The sequence below is a fragment of the Acipenser ruthenus genome, chromosome 42, assembly GCF_902713425.1.
Source record: "Acipenser ruthenus chromosome 42, fAciRut3.2 maternal haplotype, whole genome shotgun sequence".
NCBI classification, from domain to species: Eukaryota; Metazoa; Chordata; class Actinopteri; order Acipenseriformes; family Acipenseridae; genus Acipenser; species Acipenser ruthenus.
Window position 1 is genome coordinate 9,635,643 of NC_081230.1, and position 16,646 is coordinate 9,652,288.

General features: G+C 45.2%; 1 protein-coding gene across 1 annotated transcript in view; it reads left to right on the plus strand.

Annotated features, from left to right (window-relative positions):
• Window positions 1–8,156: 8,156 nt before the first annotated feature.
• Window positions 8,157–16,646, plus strand: part of LOC117962575 (retinoic acid receptor gamma-A-like) — a 35,211-nt gene continuing 26,721 nt past the window's right edge. The window contains exon 1 of the mRNA XM_034913894.2: window positions 8,157–8,498. The gene's annotated coding sequence lies outside the window, so the exon portion shown is untranslated. The remainder of the gene's footprint in view (window positions 8,499–16,646) is intronic.

Sequence of the window (16,646 nt, forward strand, 5' to 3'; positions counted from 1 at the left end):
TATATTAAAAAGAGCTTTAACGGCCAGACTCAGCGCATTTTCAGACGGGCGTCTCATTGATTTGTTCTGCACAGAAACGCGGAGATGCGCCTTCATCAAGGGCTGCTGCGTGACGTCACTCAACTCCACCCACAGACGTCTGCGCAGATTCTGCACAGCTCAGCGCAGCTTTGAAACGTTGCTGCGGGAGACCGGCTGCGGCTGTGAACCACAGAGACGATGCACAGATCACGAGTGAGCTGCTAGTCGTAATGCAAATACCCACTAAAACTACTGTTAGCGGAGGCGAACGACATCTCGTCATTATACAATGAAGCCGTGAACAGCCTTGTCAACGCTATATTAAAAAAAAAATCAATCAATTATTTATTTCTTAGCAGACGCCCTTATCCAGGGCGACTTACAATTGTTACAAGACATCACATTATTTGAGTTTTTACTGGAGCAATCTAGATAAAATACCTTGCCCAAGTGAACAGCAGCAGTGTCTCTCACCGGGGATTGAACCCATGACCCGCCGGTCAAGGATCCAGAGCTCTAACCACTACTCCACACTGCTGCCCTCTGTATGAATTAAATGTTACAGTACAGTTAATGCTAGTCAATTACATCACCCAGACTCCGTGCAGGGTGGAATCCAGTGTAACTATAGCACGTTGAAAATGTGTGCTGCGCAGCAAGGTTTGGAGGCGGCGTTTCTCTAGAAGCTGCGTGTGACGTCAGAATGACATGCCAACACCAGCCGGCGCAGCAAGCTCTGGGGAGCTGAACGCAACCTCCGCAGCATACAGAACTGCCCTGCAGTTCACCATGTCTCCAGCAGAGGGTATCGTTTTTCGCATAAAATTTAGAACCAGCTGTTGTTTTTCTAATTTTTCACTAGAGGGAGATATTTTTAATTTTTTTTTTTTAAGTTGTATTTTTTATTTTTTATTTGTCGTTACCCAAAGGATGCGGATGTTGCGAACCAACAGCAGATGGCGCTCGTAGTCCAATTATTAAAAAAATTCACCAGGTTATACAACATAACGTGACTATGATGATATTTTTAATTAAAAAACTAAATCTTTATTTTTATATAGCACCTTTCCTAGTGGACCACCATGGCAATACTGATACCTTACAGGGACGTTCCCATTGACTTCAATGCATATATATATGAGAAGGGGGCTGGTTCATTATCTTCACTGTGCTTTACTACACTGTGCTGTGCTTTTACCAGGGGGATACCACAGCAGTAAACTTGCTTTGTCACAAAGACCTCGTTGTGTTCAACGAGGGAGAAAAAAAGCCCTTTCCTGAACGCAAAGCCTCACACAGTAATTCGAGGAATCATTTCCACATGTGCAAAGAGCTTAGAGAGTCAGAGACTCTGACTCCCTCCCTCCCTTCCTATGCCCCTCAGACCCCCACAACAGAAAAACTGAACCCCAAAAAACGAATGCTTGTTTTATAAGAGAGAAGAGCGAGAGCACTGATTGTTAGTTAATCAACTAATTATTAAATTAGCGAGTCTTCAATTATTTTTCTTCATAATTTGGCGACACGTCACAACAGTAAAATCACAGTGAGCATATTGCAGTAATCTTGCAATATCGTAGCAAGCATAGTTAATATATATATAGAGAGAGAGAGAGAGAAAGAGGGAGAGAGAGAGAGAGACAGAGAGAGATAGATACGCACGCACACTTTCGCACGCACGTACCTCAGTGATTGTATCAGTCTCACACAGCCTTATTCTGGGGGGTGTGGGTGGTTTGGGGGTGCACTCTGTCACCTGTCCTGCAGTGTTGCCCCTCAAAATCTGTGGAAATCTGGGAGCTGTAGTTCATTAGTTTAGTATTCAGACAGGGTGCATGCTGGGAGCTGTAGTTCGTAATTCAGACAGGGTGCACGCTGGGAGCTCAGTATTCAGACATCTCCCTGTTAACCTGTAGCTGCATTCCTGTAACGAGAAGAGAGACAGAGAACCGGGCTGCAGTGTGGAAATCTTTTCTTTTTTCCTTTACTCTCCCCTCTCCCTCTCTCTGACCGCACCATGTTTGTGCCACATGTTGCTGTTCTCAGTTTCAAAGCTGCGGAGGGCAAACGCCGGGCAACATCCCAGCCTCCTCACTTCTTAAAGGAGAATCCGCTCTCGTAACCCTCACCCCCCTTTAAAAAGGAGTACTTTCTTTCTTTATCTAACCACTGAGCTCCTCAAACCCCCTGCCTTCCACACTGCAGCCCAGCGCTTTCTTTATCTAACCACTGAGCTCCTCAAACCCCCTGCCTTCCACACTGCAGCCCAGCGCTTTCTTTATCTAACCACTGAGCTCCTCAAACCCCCTGCCTTCCACACTGCAGCCCAGTGCTTTCTTTATCTAACCACTGAGTTGCTCAAATCCGCTGCCTTCCACACTGCAGCCCAGCGCTTGCTTTCTTTCTTTCTCTCTGTCTGTAATGAAGGCAGCCTCACAATTTCACATGACATCAATCAGGATCACAGGGGGAAAAAGTGATCTCATTACAGATGAGAGAGAGAGAGAGAGAGAGGGAAAGCAGGAGAGGGGGAGAGAGAAAGAGGGGGAGGGGGAGAGACAGAGCAGGAGACAGGGAGAGAACTTGTTTTCTCTAATTTAAAAGCAGCGCAATGCTGTGAAATGATATCCTAGGAAAATCACAGCTCAAAGTGAAGCTGTGCAATCACACGATTGCTGTGCAGAGAGGGGCCCTTTTAAACAGCAACAGGAAATGACCTCACTCCACAGCCAGCCCTGCCCGCCGCAATTAAAATCAGAGCTGCCAGGAGGAGACCAACAAAGAGGGGCTGTGAGGAGAGGGGGAGAGGAGAGAGTGGAGGGGGGGGAGAGGAGAGAGTGGAGAGAGTGCAGAGGGGGAGAGGAGAGTGGAGAGGAGAGAGTGGAGAGGAGAGGGGAGAGAGTGGAGAGGGGGAGAGGAGAGAGTGGAGAGGGGGAGAGGAGAGTGGAGAGAGGAGAGAGGAGATTACAGCTTTCTATAGACACCATGTTGGGTAGCTGCTGTACTTCTGTACAGGGTTTTACAGTATTATACAGTGTGGTCCCGCCAGCATTGCCCTGTGTACAGTACAGCGAGGCTCTGCCCAGCACACAGCAGGCAATGCCAGTGTAAAAGGCTAAATTACAAGCCTTGTTAGCTCCCCAGTTTGTCTGCATTGACAGGGAGCAAAGGGGTGGGGGGCTTACTTCTTGTCAATTATCTGGGGATTTATGAGTCAGGGGTCAGGAGGGGTCAGGGGTTAACTAGATAGGGGTCATTGATAGGCCTCCCAGGGATCCCGATTCAGCTCTGCTGTTTAGAGTAAAGCGTCATTTTGAAATTATATATAATCACATCAGCAGACCAGAGTGCTAAATGGATTTTAGACGTTACGCTTTCCTGAAAACAATGACCTTCTTAGAAAAAGATTATAAAAAGAGTTGTGTGTGTGTGTGATTGAAGTCAGGAAATAAAGTAGTTGCAAGATATAGCAAGTAAAGGGAACAGAGAAAGAGAGGAGGGAAAAGAGAAGAGAGGGTAAGATCAAGGAGGGAGATAGAAGAGGGGAGATTGAAAAGGAGCAATAGAGAGTAGGGAGACAGAAGAGGAGAAAGTGGAGATAAATCTTTCTCTCATTTGTCTTCATTAGCTCCTGTGAAGAGCAGCTCACTCTCATAAATCCAGCTGCTGCCAGAGAAGCAAGCAGCAAGCAACACAAACACAACATGACCTCCGACCCCACTGCAACCAGCCACACTGCTGTCAGAGTGAGAGAGAGAGACCCTCTGACACACACACACACAACCACTGAGAGACAGACTGACAAGCACAGCGAGTCAGGCACAGACAGACACCAATTCACAGCAGGGCAGCTCTCTCGGGTCCTTCACAGGTACCCACTTGACGATAACAGGAAGTGGTTTTGCCGCCCACATCGACTGGCGAGGGAACGCCAAGAGTGTATGTGTGTGTGTGTCAGTGTCTCTGTGTTTTTGTGTCTGATCACTCTAGTCCCAACATGCCTCTGATGATAATTCACACCGCAGCCTCTGTGCTTCTCCACGGCACGCCCGATTCAGAGCAGACTGACACATTATGTGCTTGTGTGTGTGTTTCTCAGTGTGTGTTTGTGTGTTTGCTGGTTTCCAGTGCTTTTCTCAAGGTTGCACAATGCATTTGTTTACCCTCGCTATGCTTTACCATGCTGTCACTGTGCTTTATTACACTTTGCAGTGCTTTTACTATGGTAAACTTTATAAGGGTTAGTTACCTTAGTTATTTATTTTTTTTTAATATGCTTTACCATACCTCTCTGTGCTTTACAATGCTTCCCTATGCTTTACCAGACCTCTCTGTGCTTTACAATGCTTCCCTATGCTTTACCAGACCTCTCTGTGCTTTACAGTGCTTCCCTATGCTTTACCAGACCTCTCTGTTTTACAATGCTTCACTATGCTTTACCACACCTCTCTGTGCTTTACAATGCTTCCCTATGCTTTACCAGACCTCTCTGTGCTTTACAATGCTTCCCTATGCTTTACCATGCTGTCACTGTGCTTTACAATGCTTCCCTATGCTTTACCAGACCTCTCTGTGCTTTACAATGCTTTATTACACTTTGCAGTGCTTCTACTATGGGAGACTTTTATATGGGGGGGAGAGAGAGTGAGACCATGTCAAATATTAAATCAAATCATCTTAATTAAAAACATAAGAATGGTACCCCCCCCCCCCCCCCCCCCAACACTGAAACAAACAATCAGATCAGAATGCAGCTTCCTGTTCACAGAAACCACTCGAGATAGAAATGGACGACATTTTCACGCAAACACCAAATCTCTTCGAAAATACAGGTCACAAACATCCTTTACATGAGAGGAACCACAAAACCACAGAGCACAGCTCCTCCCTGGGGGGGGATTTGCGCATAAACAGAAAGAGGGGAGGGGGGGGGGGGGCGGCGAGATTTTAGCTGGTAAGATTAGAGGGAGGGGTGGTGAGGGAGAGAAGCAGGGATGGCAATAAGACTCCCGCTGCATAGCAGTGTGATCCATTCCTGGTTTCACTAGGAGTTTAACGAGACACACCTGAGCTTGTTACCTAGACACACTGCGGCTAATCAAGCTGATAGTAAAACCCGGATTGGGTGACGCTGCTGTGCAGTAGGAGTCTTATTTCTATATAAATATTTTTTATACATGTTCTTTGATGGTTTCTCCATTGTGTCAGTATCTAAAAGTTTTTTAAACTTGTTCAGAGATAAAGAAATGATCGCTAGCAGAAGGGATACCCTCCCCTCCCTCACTCCCCCTCTCCGCTTCTCTCCTCCAGTTCAAATTACATTTCTAAAAATGTTTTTGGTTTAACAAGTTCCCCCAAAAATAAATTGAAAACATTAGAAAAATAATACTGAAAAATGTTAACTACCGGTACATTCTCCCCTCTCCTCTCCTCTCAAGTTCAAGTTCCCTCCTCTCCCCCCTCTCTTCTCTTCTCCAGTTCAGCTTCTCTTCCCTCACAGTATTTGCTTTGACAGGTGACTCACAGTATCGCTGGAAAGCTGTCGGATCACATCAAACCACAGCGGTGACCGTGACAATGACCCTCAGCCCACCTCCGTGACCTCCCCATGACCTCTGACACCCTGGCGCCCGCCAGCGTGCCCCTGCGGGGGGGGGGGGGGGGGGGGTGGGTGGTGTCATGGGAGGGGAGTAGGCTTCCAATTGTGGTTGAAAGAGGAAAGTTTTTTTTAAAGGTTACAGAGAAAAACTAAATCTTCCCTGAACCCAGATTCATTCTCTTAAAAAAAGGGCTTCCCTAAGCCTATTTCTGTTTGCTTGTTTGGTTTTCAATGCAGCAGGTTTGACTGTACTTCTGAACAGGTTTCATTACTTCAAACCCTGGTACCCAGTCCCCCTCACATGCCACATGATCATAAAGAAATCCCTGTCTGTGAAAAACTAACAAACAAACCAAAAAAAGTGCTTTCAGACAGTGCTGCACGGCCTGGGCCGTCTGAGAGTGAAACGTGTCCCCCCCCCCCCAGCTCCTTATCCTGTCAATAACCAACCAACTGCTGCTTCTCCTGCTGCCTCGACATGTTTTCAGCCAATAGCGCAGAAGACTTCACGGAGGTGGACCTAGGAAGTGCGAGTGGAACTGAGAGTAAGGTTTGCAAACTGAGAACTCTCTTTAATCCTTTCATGAAATATCAAACCGCTAAAAAAAAAAAAGAGTACTTTTGGACACAAATATACTTTTCATTGAAAATGTGTTAATGGGGGAAAGAATGGCATCCTTATCATATGAGGCTATCGTGCATTTGCTTGTTAGTCTTCCATATGTCCCCTATATTTATATATAGCCTAGAAGAGTTTTTTCCCTGCTCCCATATGAAAAATATATATTATAATGTGTCCAAAACTACATTTATTTCAGCTATTTTTTAATATTTCAAACCTGAAAAAGGGTTAAGGGAGATCAGATTGAATAATAACAATATACCACAGCCCCGGCGGTGAAGGGGTTAACTCCGAGTGTTAGGTGCGGCTGCTTCTCCCCTCAGGGATCACACAGCTTTCTTCTCCAGAGTCTGACAGCCTCGGAAAATCTTCCCTTGAAAGGGAGGGACAGAATTCCCACTCCTAAATCCCAGCAGCCCTCCCCATATTCCCAACCCCCCCCCCCCCCCCCCCCTGATTTCAGCAGAGAGCTCAATCTCAGTAAATCAGATAAATCGGGCAGTTGAAGAATGGGTTGCTGCAGCTCTGGAGTGTGTAACAGGATTGAGAAACACAGAGAGAAGCACGATGCCTTTTAAAAGCTCTGAGTCAAGAAGGCTTGTCATGGAACGGACTGAGATTTTCTTTCTGCAGCCCGATCAATAGCGATGCCCCTCGCCTGATTGTCGGTCCCGACTCCCCTCGTGCTTTTCCCATGCTTATACTCTACATTTACCAGAGTTTACCCTGGTTTACTATGTTTATTAATATGCTTTACCAGACCTCTCTGTGCTTTACAATGCTTCCCTATGCTTTACCAGACCTCTCTGTGCTTTACAATGCTTCCCTATGCTTTACCAGACCTCTCTGTGCTTTACAATGCTTCCCTATGCTTTACCATACCTCTCTGTGCTTTACAATGCTTCCCTATGCTTTACCAGACCTCTCTGTGCTTTACAATGCTTCCCTATGCTTTACCAGACCTCTCTGTGCTTTACAATGCTTCCCTATGCTTTACCAGACCTCTCTGTGCTTTACAATGCTTCCTTATGCTTTAACTGTGCTTTATTACACTTTGCTGTGCTTTTACAATGCACACTTTTCTAAGGGTTTGTTCTTTCATGCTCATCAATGGAGAGAGGGTAAAGTGTTTTTTTTTTTTGTAAAAAAAAAAAAAAGTTGGCAGAAAGAAAAAGAAAGAAAGAAAACGTATTAAATTAAGACCAGAGCTGCGTGAAGAAACAGGAGTTTTTAATTTAGTGCTGAAGTCGAAAAAAATAACCAAGAGAGGGAGAAAGAGGGGGAAAGAGAGGGGAGAGAGAAACAAGAATTAGAATCGTCTGTCTGCTTGACTCGGTTTCTAATCGTTTCACCTCAATAACACTGATGAAGACACTAGCATTAGAAACATCTCTCTGCTTGACTCAGTAGCACTGATTTTGCAGTGGGGAGTGCTAGAAGGGGGGGGGGTTGGGGGGCTCAGTTTAGGCCGAGGGCTGGATTTCAGTAGCAGGGTACCAGGTTCGGCTGCAGGGTCTGCAGTTGAAAGATCGTTCCAAAGATTTTTTTTTTTCCTGAAATTAAATCTGGCAGCTAGCAGAGGCTGATTGAAGTGTCTCACAGAAAATGTGTTTTTAATGTTCGCGCGACGAATGTTATTGTGTCAATACACTGAGAGAGGGGGGAGAGAGAGGGTAGAGAGTGAGGGAGAGGGGAAGAGGGAGGGGTAGAGAGTGAGGGAGAGGGGTATAGAGTGAGGGAGAGGGGTAGAGATAGAATGACAATTCAAGAAGTGTATTCTTAAAAAAAGAAAAAAGGAAAAAGAAAGTAAAGAGTAAAAATAGAAATGGGGGAAGGACGATAAGAGACACAGAGAGAGAGAGAGAGAGAGAGAATGGAAAGCAGGAACAAAAAAATTTAATAAAAATAAAAAACAGCCCAGCCTGGCTGCTCTCTCCCTCTCTTTCTGTGCATCTCTCTCTCTCGCCTGCAGGCATTCTGTGGTTTGTGAAAAAATGTGCTGTATATTTTGAGTGCCGTGTCACGTGACAAGCCGGTTCATGAATAGCACAGTATAATGATTTCTTAGTAAGAGAGAGCGAGAGAGAGAGAGCGAGAGACAGAGAGACTGCCACACTCACACATAGTCACACACACTCACCCTTCTCTCTCTCTCTCTCTCTGGGTCTGTGTTGTTTTTTGGGAATCGTCCTGCCTGTGTGTCACCCCTTTTCCAGCGCGGGACAGGGGTGCATTGGAGCCCCCTGCTACCACAAGGTGAGTGAAGAATTGAAGAGGGGTGCAGGGGGTTACAGCTGTACTGCCACGCTCCCCTCTCTGTCTCTCTTTCCTCCCCTCTCTCTCCCTCTCACAAGTCTCAGCAAGAAAGGAAAACCAAAAAAAAAAGTTAAAAGCAATTTAAAAAAAAACTTACTTTGTAAAACAAGAGGAAAAAAGAGAGACAGAGAGAGAGACAGAGCGATAGAAAGTGTGTTGTTGAGATTTCTGGAGTGGAGAGAGCTGCTTTATTTTTATGGGTAAGTTTGTGTGTCTCTGTGTGTGTGGTTGTGCCAGTCTCAGCGCGTGTCTCGGTGTGTCTGTGTGTCCGCTTAGAGTCAGAGTTAAAACTACGAACAAGCAAGACTTCATAGTTTCTTAATAGTTTTGTTTCCAAGTGTGTGCGTGTCTGTGTGCGTGAGTCACCGAGAGTGTCTTTTCAGCATATGTATGAATGTGTGTCAGTTTTGTTGTGTGTGTCGGTGTGTGTGTTTAAGTTTTTATGCGTGTCTTTTCTGTGTGTTGTGTGTCAGCATGTCCGTTTCTGTTTTGTAAGTGTATGGGTTTGTGTCTGTTTTGTAAGTATGTGTGTGCTTGTGTATCTGTTTTGCGTGTGTCAGTGTGTATATGTGTGTGTGTGTGAGTATAAGTGTGTGTCAGTTTGTGTATGTTTGTGTGTGTGTGTGTTAGTCCGAACTGTAACTAAGTATTTGGCATGCCAGCACTTTATAAAGCTCTACATGTTTTGCTTGTGCACATTTAGAGACACAGAATTGTTGGGGGTGCTGGTATTCACTTTGCTGGGGTGCTGGTATTCACTTTGCTGGGGTGCTGGTATTCACTTTGCTGGGTGCTGGTATTCACTTTGCTGGGGTGCTGGTATTCACTTTGCCAGGGTGCTGGTATTCACTTTGCCAGGGTGCTGGTATTCACTTTGCTGGGGTGCTGGTATTCACTTTGCTGGGTGCTGGTATTCACTTTGCTGGGGTGCTGGTATTCACTTTGCTGGGGTGCTGGTATTCACTTTGCTGGGGTGCTGGTATTCACTTTGCTGGGGTGCTGGTATTCACTTTGCTGGGGTGCTGGTATTCACTTTCCTGGGTGTTGGTATTCATTTCTTCTAATTACTCATCAGCATCTTGATTGGAGCCTTCGTTCGTTCCAAATCATTTCCAGAGTCTGTGGTTGGAATAATTTGGGAATTCTCGTGGGCTGGAGTGAGTGTCCTTCCTGCCTCAATAGCAGCCCTCAGCGCTGCTTCTGTACAGGCTGGGGGTGGGCTCTTATTCAGTTGTGATGTTCATCGTTAGGTCTTCTATCGGATCCACAGGTTCGTTAGAAACACCTGTCTGCTTGACTCGGTTTCTTCTAGTTTCAATAACACTGATGAAGGCACTAGCATTAGAAACGCCTGTCTGCTTGACTCGGTTTCTTCTAGTTTCAGTAACACTGATGAAGACACTAGCATTAGAAACGCCTGTCTGCTTGACTCGGTTTCTTCTAGTTTCAATAACACTGATGAAGGCGCTAGCATTAGAAAGGCCTGTCTGCTTGACTCGGTTTTAACTTGTAATGATCTCTGGAATGCGATGCACCTCATTTCCTCTCTGGATTACAGACTGCTCTGTTTATGACCTGGGAGGGGGGAGAAGAGAGCCAATTAAATGAATTTACTCACCTCTCAATTGCATAACAGCATTTGTGCAACCCCCCCCCACCCCCCCACTGTAGATTCACTCTCCCTGTGCAGCAGGTATTAGGGACCCCACATCCTGACACCCCACACTGTAGATTCACTCTCCCTGTGCAGCAGGTATTAGGACCCCACATCCTGACCCCCCCACACTGTAGATTCACTCTCCCTGTGCAGCAGGTATTAGGGACCCCACATCCTGACACCCCACACTGTAGATTCACTCTCCCTGTGTAGCAGGTATTAGGGACCCCACATCCTGACCCCCCCACACTGTAGATTCACTCTCTCTGTGTAGCAGGTATTAGGACCCCACATCCTGACACCCCACACTGTAGATTCACTCTCCCTGTGTAGCAGGTATTAGGGACCCCACATCCTGACCCCCCCACACTGTAGATTCACTCTGCCTGTGTAGCAGGTATTAGGGACCTCACATCCTGACCCCCCCACACTGTAGATTCAGTCTCCCTGTGCAGCAGGTATCAGGGACCCCACATCCTGACCCCCCCACACTGTAGATTCACTCTCCCTGTGCAGCAGGTATTAAGGACCCCACATCCTGATCCCCCCCCCACACTTTAGATTCACTCAACACAGGCAGTTTAAAATTACTTACTCTGTTTACATTTTCTTTCTTTCCCTCTCCCCTCTCTTTATATCTGTCCAGTGCTCTGCTCTCTCCCCTCTCCTCTTTCCCCTCTCTTTCTCTGTGTCCACTGTGACAGTTTCTGTCTCTCTGGCTGATATGCGTTCTCTCCTCCCTCCCTTCCCTCTCTCCCTTTCCCCCTTCTCTTTCTCTCTGTGTCCAGTGCTCTGTCTCTCTGGCTGATCTCCCCTCTTGTAGCAGAGTCACTCCTCAGGACTGTGGGTTTCAGTCGGTCTCGCCCAGCAGTCAGTGTGAACAATGCATTCCTCCGGCTCTCAGGGTGTTTCCACAATTACTGCCACAAGCTCCTGCTTACGGGCTGCAGACTCCGCCCTGCTGCTTAATCACCCGGAGCTCAAAACACAACTCGGAGAGTCACTGCGCCATCGGCAAGCCGACTTACACCATGACGAGGAAATGGACCCCTGACACCGACACATAAATAACATACCAGGGGTGGAAACTAGACTCCCGTTGCACAGCAGTCTGTTCCATTCCTGGTTTCACTGCAAGTTTAATAGACTCACCTGAGGTTACACTTAGAACTTTAAAGTCTGTTTCAGAGCTCTTTTCACAATGTCTGCTCTAGTGCACTGATAGTGTAAGGATTATCGCCCACATTGTCAAACAGGTAACACAGCGATAACGATCAATGATGTGGTACAGAATAGAAAAGCCAGAGCACTTGTTCTGTTTGTTTTTCTTTCCCCCAATCGCTCTTCCTGCAGTGATTTAGAGGACAGATCTCAAACCCCAGTGCACAGACATTTTGAAAAGGGCTTTGAAACAGACTTTAAAATTCTACGTGTAAAAATTTGCCAGGATGTTAACAATGAAAAGAAAAAGGACAGGTGCGCTATTTAAACAGTTGTAGCACCACGTGGGGACGGGCAGCGCTGTATTTTCCACAACCCTGCTAATTACTCTTTCATGAGACACACCTGAGCTTGTTACCTAAACAAATCTTCAAATAGTATTAAGATATCTGTCATTCATTTTCAGAGATCTGAAAATGATGAGGAAGTCATTCAAAAGACATCTTGAAATAACTTCCTGGTATTTTTAAAAGATATCTGTAAATCATTTAAAAGATATCTAAATGTCAGTTTGACGTATTTAAAGCTATCTGTAGATCAATTTGATTGATTTACAGATAACTTAAAATGTTTCTTTAACAATCTGTCAAACTGCACATGATATCTCAAAATGTTTGAATGATATCTTGAAATGTTTTAAGATATCTCTAAATGATCATTTGGATCCTGCCATACAGGCTCCTGTATCAAACTCAGCTGCTGTTTACCATGCTTGCTGCAGCCTCACTGTACAGCTCTGGCCAAAGGTGTTGCATCCCCCGACAGAATGAACTCATTTTGCTTCATAAAGTCGAATGAAACCTGCTGAATAATGTTACGTTAAGATATTGAATTACACACCACTTTGTAGTTTTCCATATACTTCACAAAAAACTGATTGAAAACTTTGACATTTCAACTTGAAATCCAACATGAAAAACTACTGTACTACTATTATGGCTTCCGACAGACTTCTTGCGATATCATTTTGTTTCTTTAACTACATGATATTAAATAAAAGATCTAAATGATGTTCATATAGTTTTTTTTTTCTTAAATGATGTTTCAATCCTAAAATTCTAGGTGATGAAAAACTTTTGGCCAGAGCTGTAGAGCAGCAGATATGCTCATAAATCAGTCTGGGATGCTTTGTGTCTAGTTTGGGCTGTTTCTCAAGCACTCTGACAAGCCTTGCATTTATAAAACAAACTCCCCTTTGAGCTTGTCAACACCAGCGAGGCTCCAGAACGTGTCAATTAACCGTGACCCCCGACCCCGCTGCAGGCCGGGAACACGACACCGTCATTAGAGCGAGGGTGCCGGTGACCCCTGATCTCCCACAGTCACTGCAAGGCACGTTGGGAGTGAAGGATATTATATATATATATATAAATGTTTCTAATGCTAGTGCCTTCATCTGTGTTACTGAAACTAGATGAAAGCAGACAAATGTTTCTAGCAGTTTCTTCTGGTTTCACCTCAATAACACTGATGAAGGCACTAGCATTAGAAACGCCTGTCTGCTTGACTCGGTTTCTTCTAGTTTCAATAACACTGATGAAGGCACTAGCATTAGAAACGCCTGTCTGCTTGACTCGGTTTCTTCTAGTTTCAATAACACTGATGAAGGCACTAGCATTAGAAACGCCTGTCTGCTTGACTCGGTTTCTTCTAGTTTCAATAACACTGATGCAGGCACTAGCATTAGAAACGCCTGTCTGCTTGACTCGGTTTCTTCTAGTTTCAATAACACTGATGCAGGCACTAGCATTAGAAACGCCTGTCTGCTTGACTCGGTTTCTTCTAGTTTCAATAACACTGATGAAGGCACTAGCATTAGAAGTGCCTGTCTGCTTGACTCGGTTTCTTCTAGTTTCAATAACACTGATGAAGGCACTAGCATTAGAAGTGCCTGTCTGCTTGACTCGGTTTCTTCTAGTTTCAGTAACACTGATGAAGGTACTAGCATTAGAAGTGCCTGTCTGCTTGACTCGGTTTCTTCTAGTTTCAATAACGCTGATGAAGGCACTAGCATTAGAAGTGCCTGTCTGCTTGACTCGGTTTCTTCTAGTTTCAATAACAGTGATGAAGGCACTAGCATTAGAAACGCCTGTCTGCTTGACTCGGTTTCTTCTAGTTTCAATAACGCTGATGAAGGCACTAGCATTAGAAGTGCCTGTTTGCTCGACTCTTTCATTCAGATTACTGCTGGTATACAGTAAGCCTCCTCTCCCCAGATCCTCACCAGTAGAACAGCTTGCTTCCTTCCTGACTGACTGACTCCGTGAGTTCTTTTTTCGTAGCCATTGTTCAGAATGATTCTGTTCTCGATTCTCGGCTGGCAGTGCCCACTGACTCTTGATAGTGTGTAGCGTCTCAGTTCTCTGTGGTTTCTGTGCCAGTCATAGCTGGCATATCCGTTATAAAACGGCCTCTTTTTTTATTTTTAACTTATCTTGTGGTTGAACGTTGGGGTAAATTCGATTTATAATTACAATTTCAACAGGTATATTTGCCTGGAACACTGAGCCTGGGTAACCAGTGTGAAAAGCTATGTTTGTCAACATTATTTGTTAATTGCTAGACAACTTTTGTGTGTGTGTGTGTCTCTTACTTTAGTGTGTGTGTGTGTGTCTCTTACTTCCTTCTCGGGGAAAAAAAAAAACAAAACACAAGCAAAGAATCAAAACCAAAGCAATTTGTTACTCACCTAAAGGTTATCACTGCACAATGTAAGCACTGATTACCAGGAAAGCATTGGGGTTTTGTGCTTTATTTGACGTTTTCAGCATTGTAGAAGGTTAGAGAACTCCACCCTCAACACTGCAGAGTGCTTTGTCTGGATATGTTTGTTGGTCCAGTAATGTTGCCTCCTTCATGACCAGCACGTCCCTTATATATAGGAACACCTATTTGGTTGCATTGCATGCATGGATGAGTGATTGCATACTTAGAGTTGAAAGTGGGGTGTTCGGTAGAGCGGTCAGTTCATAGGTTTCGTATAACTGAGGATCTACTGTAGATAGACACACAGACAGACAGGCATTGATATACTGTAGAGGTGGGGTGGGAGACAAAGATAATATATATATATATATATATATATATATATATATTCAAAAGCTCTTAAACAAACACAGCACCTCGCACTGAGGGATATGCCCCGGAGCGGAGAGGCGGCTGCAGTTTAAATATACCTGGTGCCAGTTTTCTTTTCAAGGTTTATAATTTGAGAGAGCCACCCAAGTGAACACGGAAAGCCCCGAGTTTTTTTAAAAGCACTTCATGTACTGGCTGTGGGTTGATGCAAGTCTCCCCCCCCCCTCTCTCTCCCTCTCCCTCTCCCTCTCTCCCTCTCTCCCTCTCTCCCGTCAGAGAGTACACACCACCTTGCAGTGCGCACACACGGCGAGGCAGGTCCAGTCAGGTCGATTTGGGGAGTATAAGAGAGCGATGAGATAATTGCGTTGTAAAAGTAACAGCGTGTATTTAAAATAGGTTTAAAAAATAATAAAATGAAATAAAACCAGGCGCCTCTGCAGAGTCACTTACAATTACGTCTCACCCGAAAGACGGAGCACAAGGAGGTTAAGTGACTTGCTCAGGGTCACACAATGAGTCAGTGGCTGAGGTGGGATTTGAACCGGGGACCTCCTGGTTATAAGCCCTTTTCTTTAACCACTGGACCACACAGCCTCCTTTAGCTGTTGGGATTAGTGTTTATACGTTTATTATTATTATTATTATTATTATTATTATTATTATTATTATTATTATTATTATTATTATTATTATTATTACAATGTTTTGCTTTCTAATTGTATAGATATATGCATTCATATTATGTATGTTAAGTACCATCATTTACCAGCTCCCTTCTCAAAGTTTACTGCGATGGTAAAAGCACAGCACAGTGCAGTAAAGCACAGAGCAGATAATGAACCCAGCAGAAGAAAGAGGAAAGAAGGAGAGATGATGGAGAGAAGATGGAAGAAAAGAGAGAGGAGAGAAGCAGAGAGGAGGGAGGGAGAGAGAGAAGGAGAGAGAGGAGGAGGGAGAGGAGGGAGTGAGAGGGGGAAGGCTGTCGCTCAGCACCCTGGCTGGAGGGCTGTTTTCCTGAAACGTGGCTCAGCCCAGCGCAGCCCGACATGTGGAACAGTTTAGCAGAGTGGAACTCCTAATTAGTGGTGAGCTTGAAACAGGGACCAGACGCCACCACAGAGAGAAAGGAGCAATTAACTAGAGAGGGGGAGAGAGAGAGGGGCAGAGAGAGAGGGGGAGAAAGAGAGGGGGAGAGAGAGGGGGGAAGAAAGAGAGGGGGAGAGAGGGGAAGAAAGAGAGAGAAAAAGAGAGGGGGAGAGGGGAAGAAAGAGAGAGAGAGAGAGAGAAAGAGAGGGGGAGAGAAAAGGAAGTAACATAGGGAAATAAGAAAGAGGGGGTTAGGGTTACGTTGGGGTTAGGGTCTCTCCTCTCCCCTCTTTTCTCTCCGTCTTCTCTCTCTCTCTCTCTCTCTCTCTCTCTCTCTCCCTCTCTCTCTCTCTCTCCCCTCTCCCCTCCTCCTCTCCGCTCTGGCATTTTAAACAGAGCACGTCTTTATGCTCAGTGGCAGAGAAGCTGCTGATTTAAATCATATGGCTGGGCCCAAAAAAATCACAACGCAACTTGGAAAGATTTCAAAAGTGGAAAAACAAACCCTCCCTCCCTCCCTCCCTTCTCTCTCTCGCTCCCTCTCTCTGTCTTTTCAGGTCATGCAAGCACTGCCACAGTTCAGCCAATATAAGTTATATTATTGAAAAAGAAAAGAACAAAAAGCCTCTACTCTACACTCCTAGTGCAAAATACAGTGTGGAGATTTCCTCTCCCTCTCCTGCACCCCCTCTCCCTGTGGCCTCAGTACGGCTCTCTGAATCATGCCTCACCTATACATACAGCAGGTACACCACAGTGTATTAAACCATCCCCCTGCAACACTTTCAGTGGGTGGACTGTGTTAGTACCACTTTGAACATATATGGGATATACAGATATATTTTTACATCCACTAGGGGGCAGAGTGTTGATATAGAGCTGCACGAACCGATTATGGTGCGCAAGCTCTCCACAGGATAGGGTCATTGACTGCTGTTGAGTGGACTGATTCAGCATTCAGAGTGACAGGAGTGAAGAAACAGCTGCTTGGGTTTGTGTGGATCGCTGTTCTGCACAGAGTCTAAGAGAAGCAGCGATCATCG